We start from the raw sequence: 7,389 nt of genomic DNA, 5'->3' as shown, positions 1-7,389 counted from the left end.
CATTGTCATTGTATCCTTTCAAACTCAAAGTGCTAGAGTACAGAACCAAAATAACAAAACAATGGTCACTGTCCAATGAATTATGGAGCTCACTGTATATATTTATAACTGACTTCTCACCAGTGATGTCATCCTAACCAGTAATCTTTTACACTCTTCCACTATTGGCCCAGCTCAGATTGACCTCTGACCTCTGGAACTGAACGATTGAGGAAAAGCTGATGTATTAAATTAGATATACTGTAAACTCATCTGCAAAGAGAGGTTCACATGGAAGGGGAATGTGTGTACACATGGGTGTTGTTGCACCATACCAACGATAAGTCTATCTTCACCATCACATCATGAAAGGTGATGTTGATGTTCATTTCTCCTCTCTTAACTATATAAAAAAAAAAAAAAATTAAAACGAGTGTATCAGTCCTGACCCGTCGGTCAATACACCCCATTTAGCCATACACTTGGTTTAGCTGTGTTTCTACACACACCATTTAGCCATATCCTAGGTTTAGCTGTATTTCTACACACCCCATTTAGCCATACCCTTAGGTTTAGCTGTATTTCTACACACCCCATTTAGCCAAAGACTAGGTTTAGCTGTGTTTCTACACACCCCATTTAGCCATACACTAGATTTAGCTGTAATTCTACACACCCCATTTAGCCATACCCTTAGGTTTAGCTGTATTTCTACACACCCCATTTAGCCATACCCTAGGTTTAGCTGTATTTCTACACACCCCATTTAGCCATACCATGGGTTTAGCTGTATTTCTACACACCCCATTTAACCATACCCTAGGTTTAGCTGTATTTCTACACACCCCATTTAACCATACCCTAGGTTTAGCTGTATTTATACACCCCCAAACTACTTCCTGCGGCTATGGGACAGAGGAGGAGGGGAGGGGAGATGGAGAGTGAGAGAGAAGAGGAGGAGAGAGAGGGAGATGTCAAAAGAGATAGGGCTGACAGACTAACACGCAGTCAACTGAATATCTTTTCATAACTGACTTCTCACCAGTGATGTCATCATAACCAGTAACCTTGTCCACTCTTCCACTCTTGGTCTGGCTCAGCTTGACCTCTGACCTATGAAATGAATGATTTCAAAAACAGACAAAAGCAAAGGTATTAAATTATATATAATCTCATCTGCAAAGAGAGGTTCACCTTTCCACGGAAGGGGAATGTGTGTACACATGGGTGTTGTTGCGTCATACCAACGATAAGCCTATCTTCCCCATCATATCATGAAAGGTCATGTTGATGTTCATTTCTCCTCTCTTTTGCCCCTCCCCCTCTCTCACTCTCTCTCTCTCAGTAACATTCAAAGGGGTTTTATTGACACGGGAAATATATGTTACCATTGACAAAGCAAGTGAAATAAACAATCACAAACAGTAAACTTTAAACACACAAAAGTTTCAAAAGTAAAAGACATTTGAAATGTTAATAATTTAACTATAAACAAACAAAACAAAAAATACGAGTGTATCAGTCCTGACCTGTATAGGCCGTCGGTCAATACACTGTAAATGAAATATAAACTAGCTGGCTCCACTAGGGTCCTCTCAGCCAGCTGGCTCCACTAGGGCCCTCTCAGCCAGGTGGCTCCACTAGGGCCCTCTCAGCCAGGTGGCTCCACTAAGCCCTCTCAGCCAGGTAGCTCCATTAGGGTTCTCTCAGCCAGGTGTTTCCACTAGGACCCTCTCAGCCAGGTGGCTCCACTAGGGTCCTCTCAGCCAGCTGGCTCCACTAGGGTCCTCTCAGCCAGCTGGTGTGTGTAGGAGAGTGTGAGCTGTGTGTGCAAAATGTAGAAGTACAAATGGCAAGGGAAATGAAATAAACTGATAAATCTAGGCCTAGGTTTTATTTACTGTGGTGTTTGTTCTCCACTGGTTACCCTATTCTTATCACAACAGGTCACACATTTTGCTGCCATGATTGCACGCTGCTGTATTTCACCTAACAGATATGGGAGCTTATCAATATTATATTTGTTTTCAAAGTATTTGGGGGTCCTTGTAATCTGAGGGAAATATGTCTCTCTCACATCATCATTTAATTGGCAGGAGGTTAGGAGGGGCAGCTCAGTTTCCTCTCCTCTTCTCCCCCTCTCCTCTTCTTCCCCTCTCCTCTCCTCCCCCCTCTCCTGTTCTCCCCTTCTCCTCTTCTCTCCCCCTCTCCTCTTCTACCCCCCTCTCCTCTCCTCTCCTCTTCTCCCCCTGTCCTCTTCTCCCCCTCTCTCTCACATCATCGTTTAATTGGCAGGAGGTTAGGAGGGGCAGCTCAGTTTCCTCTCCTCTTCTCCCCCTCTCCCCCTCTCCTCTTCTCCCCCCTCTCTCTCACATCATCGTTTAATTGGCAGGAGGTTAGGAGGGGCAGCTCAGTTTCCTCTCCTCTTCTCCCCCTCTCCTTTTCTCCCCCTCTCCTCTTCTCCCCCCTCTCCTGTTCTCCCCTTCTCCTCTTCTCTCCCCCTCTCCTATTCTCCCCCCTCTCCTCTCCTCTTATCTCCTCTTCTCCCCCTCTCTTCTTCTCCCCCTCACCTCTTCTCCCCCCTCTCCTCTTCTCCCCCTCTCCTCTTCTCCCCCCTCTCCTCTCCTCACCTCTCCTCTTCTCCCCCCTCCCCTCTCCTCTTCTCCCCCCTCTCCTCTTCTCCCCCCTCTCCTCTCCTCACCTCTCCTCTTCTCCCCCTCTCCTCTTCTCCCCCTCTCCTCTCCTCCCCTCTCCTCTTCTCCCCCCTCTCCTCTTCTCCCCCTCTCCTCTCCTCACCTCTCCTCTTCTCCCCCTCTCCTCTTCTACCCCTCTCCTCTTCTCCCCCTCTCCTCTCCTCTTCTCCCCCCTCTCCTCTTCTCCCCCTCTCCTTTTCTCCCCCCTCTCCTCTTCTCCCCTTCCAATTCTCCCTCCCCTTATATAATATACATTTGAGGAGGGAGGGAGGGAGGGAGGGAGGGAGGGAGGGAGGGAGGGAGGGAGGAGGGAGGGAGGGAGGGAGGAGGGAGGGAGGGAGGGAGGGAGGGAGGGAGGGAGGGAGGGAGGTGTCAAAGGGCTGCGAGAGATGAGCAGAGAGAGATGGGGAGGAGGAGAGAGGATGGGTGGGGGTCAGAGGAGAGCGTAGTGGAGAGAGAGGAGAGGGGAGGGAGGAGGGGAGGGGAGGGGAGGGGAGGGGAGGGGAGGGGACAGAGGAGGGGAGTGGGGGAGATAGAGATTTGTGGAGGAGAGAGAAAGATTTAATGGAAGGGAAATATATATTTATTACTGACTTCTCACCAGTGATGTCATCCTAACCAGTAATCTTTTACACTCTTCCACTATTGGCCCAGCTCAGATTGACCTCTGACCTCTGGAACTGAACGATTGAGGAAAAGCTGATGTATTAAATTAGATATACTGTAAACTCATCTGCAAAGAGAGGTTCACATGGAAGGGGAATGTGTGTACACATGGGTGTTGTTGCACCATACCAACGATAAGTCTATCTTCCCCATCACATCATGAAAGGTGATGTTGATGTTAATTTGTCCTCTCTTAACTATATAAAAAAATAAAAAATAAAAAACGAGTGTATCAGTCCTGACCCGTCGGTCAATACACCCCATTTAGCCATACCCTAGGTTTATCTGTGTTTCTACACACCCCATTTAGCCATATCCTAGGTTTAGCTGTATTTCTACACACCCCATTTAGCCATACCCTAGGTTTAGCTGTATTTCTACACACCCCATTTAGCCATACCCTAGGCTTAGCTGTATTTCTACACACCCCATTTAGCCATACCCTAGGTTTAGCTGTATTTCCACACACCCCATTTAGCCATACACTAGGTTTAACTGTGTTTCTACACACCCCATTTAGCCATACCCTAGATTTAGCTGTATTTCTACACACCCCATTTAGCCATACACTTGGTTTAGCTGTGTTTCTACACACCCCATTTAGCCATACACTAGTTTTAGCTGTATTTCTACCCACCCCATTTAGCCATACCCTAGGTTTAGCTGTATTTTTACACACCCCATTTAGCCATACCCTTAGGTTTAGCTGTATTTCTACACACCCCATTTAGCCATACCCTAGGTTTAGCTGTATTTCTACACACCCCATTTAACCATACCCTAGGTTTAGCTGTATTTCTACACACCCCATTTAACCATACCCTAGGTTTAGCTGTATTTCTAAACCCCCAAACTACTTCCTGCGGCTATTGGACAGAGGAGGAGGGGAGGGGAGATGGATAGTGAGAGAGAAGAGGAGTAGAGAGAGGGAGATGTCAAAAGAGATAGGGCTGACAGACTAACACGCAGTCAACTGAATATCTTTTCATAACTGACTTCTCACCAGTGATGTCATCATAACCAGTAACCTTTTCCACTCTTCCACTCAGCTTGACCCTGACCTCTGAAAAAACAAACAGAAGCAAATGTAAATTATATATAAACTAATCTGCAAAGAGAGTTCACATTTCCATGTAAAGGGAATGTGTGTACACGTTGGTGTTGTTGCCCAATACCAATGATATAAAATCGTGAAAGGTCATGTTGAAGTTCATTTAACATGTTATTCATTATAAATATTATGGTATTGATTATTATGTAGATTATTGTTATGATGTTTGTACTATATAGAGATATTTGTGTTATTCTCTTATGGTCTGTGGGTTACAGAGAAAGTATAGTACTTAGTTCAGGTCTGATATACATTAAATTGTGAATATGCTGTGTGCAAATCAATCAATTAATCAAATTATAGTAAATACATATGGTAATATATATCAATGATCTCAAAGGTATTGTTGAGAAGTGTTTATTTCATATTTGTGATGTGAGTGCAGATTATGTTGATGTTATGTTATTTACCCTTTACAGATAAAGACCTGTTGCTCTCTAAACTGCCATGTAATCACTGAATGCTTTTAATAAACTCACAGGCTGTCAGTCTTGTGTGATTTCTCTCTTGGAAAGACTACAACATACAGTATGAATTAACTGAAATCAGTCTTGTGTGATTTCTCTCTTGGAAAGACTACAACATACAGTATGAATTAACTGAGATCAGTCTTGTGTGATTTCTCTCTTGGAAAGACTACAACATACAGTATGAATTAACTGAGATCAGTCTTGTGTGATTTCCAACCAAGTTTTTCACACATATGATAATGATAGTAGATAGCTGGATGGAAGCAGTGTAGAAAAAGTAACCAACTGTCATACTTGAGTAAAAGAAAAGACACCTTAATAGAAAATGACTCAAGTAGAAGTGAAAGTCACCCAGTAAAACATTTGGTTTTAAATATAGTTCATGATCAAGAAAAAAATTATATATTTTATTTCAAATTCCGTATATTAAGCAAACCAGGCAGGCAGCACGTTTTTTGGGGAAGTGTGTTCCACTACTAACAGAGGAACAGGGGGACGTGTGTTCCACTACTAACAGAGGAACAGGGGGAAGTGTGTTCCACTACTAACAGAGGAACAGGGGGAAGTGTGTTCCACTACTAACAGAGGAACAGGGGGAAGTGTTCCACTACTAACAGAGGAACAGGAAGAAGTGTGTGTGTTTGTGTGCATGTGTACCAGCTCTGTCTCACTCAAATGCCCATTCCAGCAGACTGTGCTCTCTCTCTCTCTCTCTCTCTCTTTCTCTCTCTCTCTCTCTCTCTCTCTCTCTCTCTCTCTCTCTCTCTCTCTCTCTCTCTCTCTCTCTCTCTCTGTGCTCCCCTCTCTCTCTACTCCTCTCTCTCTCTCTCTCTCTCTCTCTCTCTGTGCTCCTCTCTCTCTCAACTCCTCACTCTCTCTCTCTCTCTCTCTCTCTCTCTCTCTCTCTCTCTCTCTCTCTAATTTCAATTTCAATTTAAGGGCTTTATTGGCATGGGAAACGTATGTTAACATTGCCAAAGCAAGTGAAGTAGATAGTAAACAAAAGTGAAATAAACAATAAATATTAACAGTAACCATTACACTCAGAAGTTCCAAAAGAATAAAGGCATTTCAAATGTCATATTATGTATATATACAGTGTTGTAACAATGTGCAAATAGTTAAAGTACAAATGGGAAAATAAATAAACATAATATGGGTTGTATTTACAATGGTGTTTGTTCTTCACTGGTTGACCTTTTCTTGTGGCAACAGGTCACACATCTTGCAGCTGTGATGGCACACTGTGGTTTTTCACTCTCTCTCTCTCTCTCTCTCTCTCTCTCTCTCTCTCTCTCTCTCTCTCTCTCTCTCTCTCTCTCTCGCTCTCTCTCTCTCTCACACACACACACACACACACACACACACACACACACATACACATACACATACACACACTCCTTCTCTGGCTTTGGTTGATGACAGAGAAAGGGAGAGGTGCATAGCTACACTCCAATTCTGTAAGTTTGTGTGTGTGTGTGTTCAGAACTCCGGTGGTATTCAAAACATGATCTTGCTAGGGAGTGTCCACTCCAGTACATGTGTAGTATAAGGATGTGTTGAGGCCTAAAGGGACCCTGTGTTTAACTCACACACTGCAACAAGACGGCTGTAGTAGCTTTTGTTTTATTGAAGAACAACCGTTGTCTCCATTGAGCACAAAGTTGTGGTCCAGGTAGTTGTTTTATGATTGACTGAAAGAAGGGGACTTTCAGAGTGAGACTGATGTCTGTTGGTTGGATAGTAGTTAATTAAATGTCAGGTTGGTTTGATAGTAGTTAATTAAATGTCAGGTTGGTTGTCTATTGGTTATTTCTTGGTTGGTCGAATGTTGGACCTAGTTGTTTAGTCATTGGCTTGTTGGCTGAATGTCAGGTTGGTTGAACATAGATCCTTGTTGATAGGCTGTTAGTTTTCATTAGGTTGTATTTTTGGTTAGACTGGTTCCTAGGAGGTGGAAGAGGAAGAGGAGGCTGAGCTGTGACAGTATGACATCATTCTCCCCTTACCTGCTGAGAGAGAGAGAGAGAGAGAGAGAGAGAGAGAGAGAGAGAGAGAGAGAGAGAGAGAGAGAGAGAGAGAGAGAGAGAGAGAGAGAGAAAGAGAGAGAGAGATACATGAGAGACTTACTGTATACACCATATTTATGGGAATAGGCTGCCATTTGGTACAGTACATCACCAGGGAGTAGCTACCTCTGGGACCGAACGTCTTCATGTAACAGTTAGTGCAGTAGGGCTTCTCATCATGCTGAAACACAATGCACAGAAAACATCTTAGTTCATGAGATACATAAATATACACAGATAGATAGATAGATAGATAGATAGATAGATAGATAGATAGATAGATAGATAGATAGATAGATAGATAGATAGATAGATAGATAGATAGATAGATAGATAGATAGATAGATAGATAGATAGATAGATAGATAGATAGATAGATAGATAGATAGATAGATAGATAG

The 7,389-nt window shown here is 43.4% G+C and overlaps 1 long non-coding RNA gene across 1 annotated transcript; it reads right to left on the bottom strand.

Annotated features, from left to right (window-relative positions):
* Positions 1-6,853: 6,853 nt before the first annotated feature.
* On the bottom strand, positions 6,854-7,171 carry LOC121560375. The gene is made up of 2 exons (XR_005998956.2): positions 7,115-7,171; positions 6,854-6,931 (listed from the first exon to the last, which is right to left on the bottom strand). It is a non-coding gene; the product is annotated as an uncharacterized LOC121560375 (long non-coding RNA).
* Between the last annotated feature and the right edge of the window lie 218 nt (positions 7,172-7,389).

The sequence above is a fragment of the Coregonus clupeaformis genome, unplaced genomic scaffold, assembly GCF_020615455.1.
Source record: "Coregonus clupeaformis isolate EN_2021a unplaced genomic scaffold, ASM2061545v1 scaf0904, whole genome shotgun sequence".
NCBI classification, from domain to species: Eukaryota; Metazoa; Chordata; class Actinopteri; order Salmoniformes; family Salmonidae; genus Coregonus; species Coregonus clupeaformis.
Note: the sequence above shows the minus strand (reverse complement) of the source record. Positions and strands in the feature narration are given on the sequence as shown.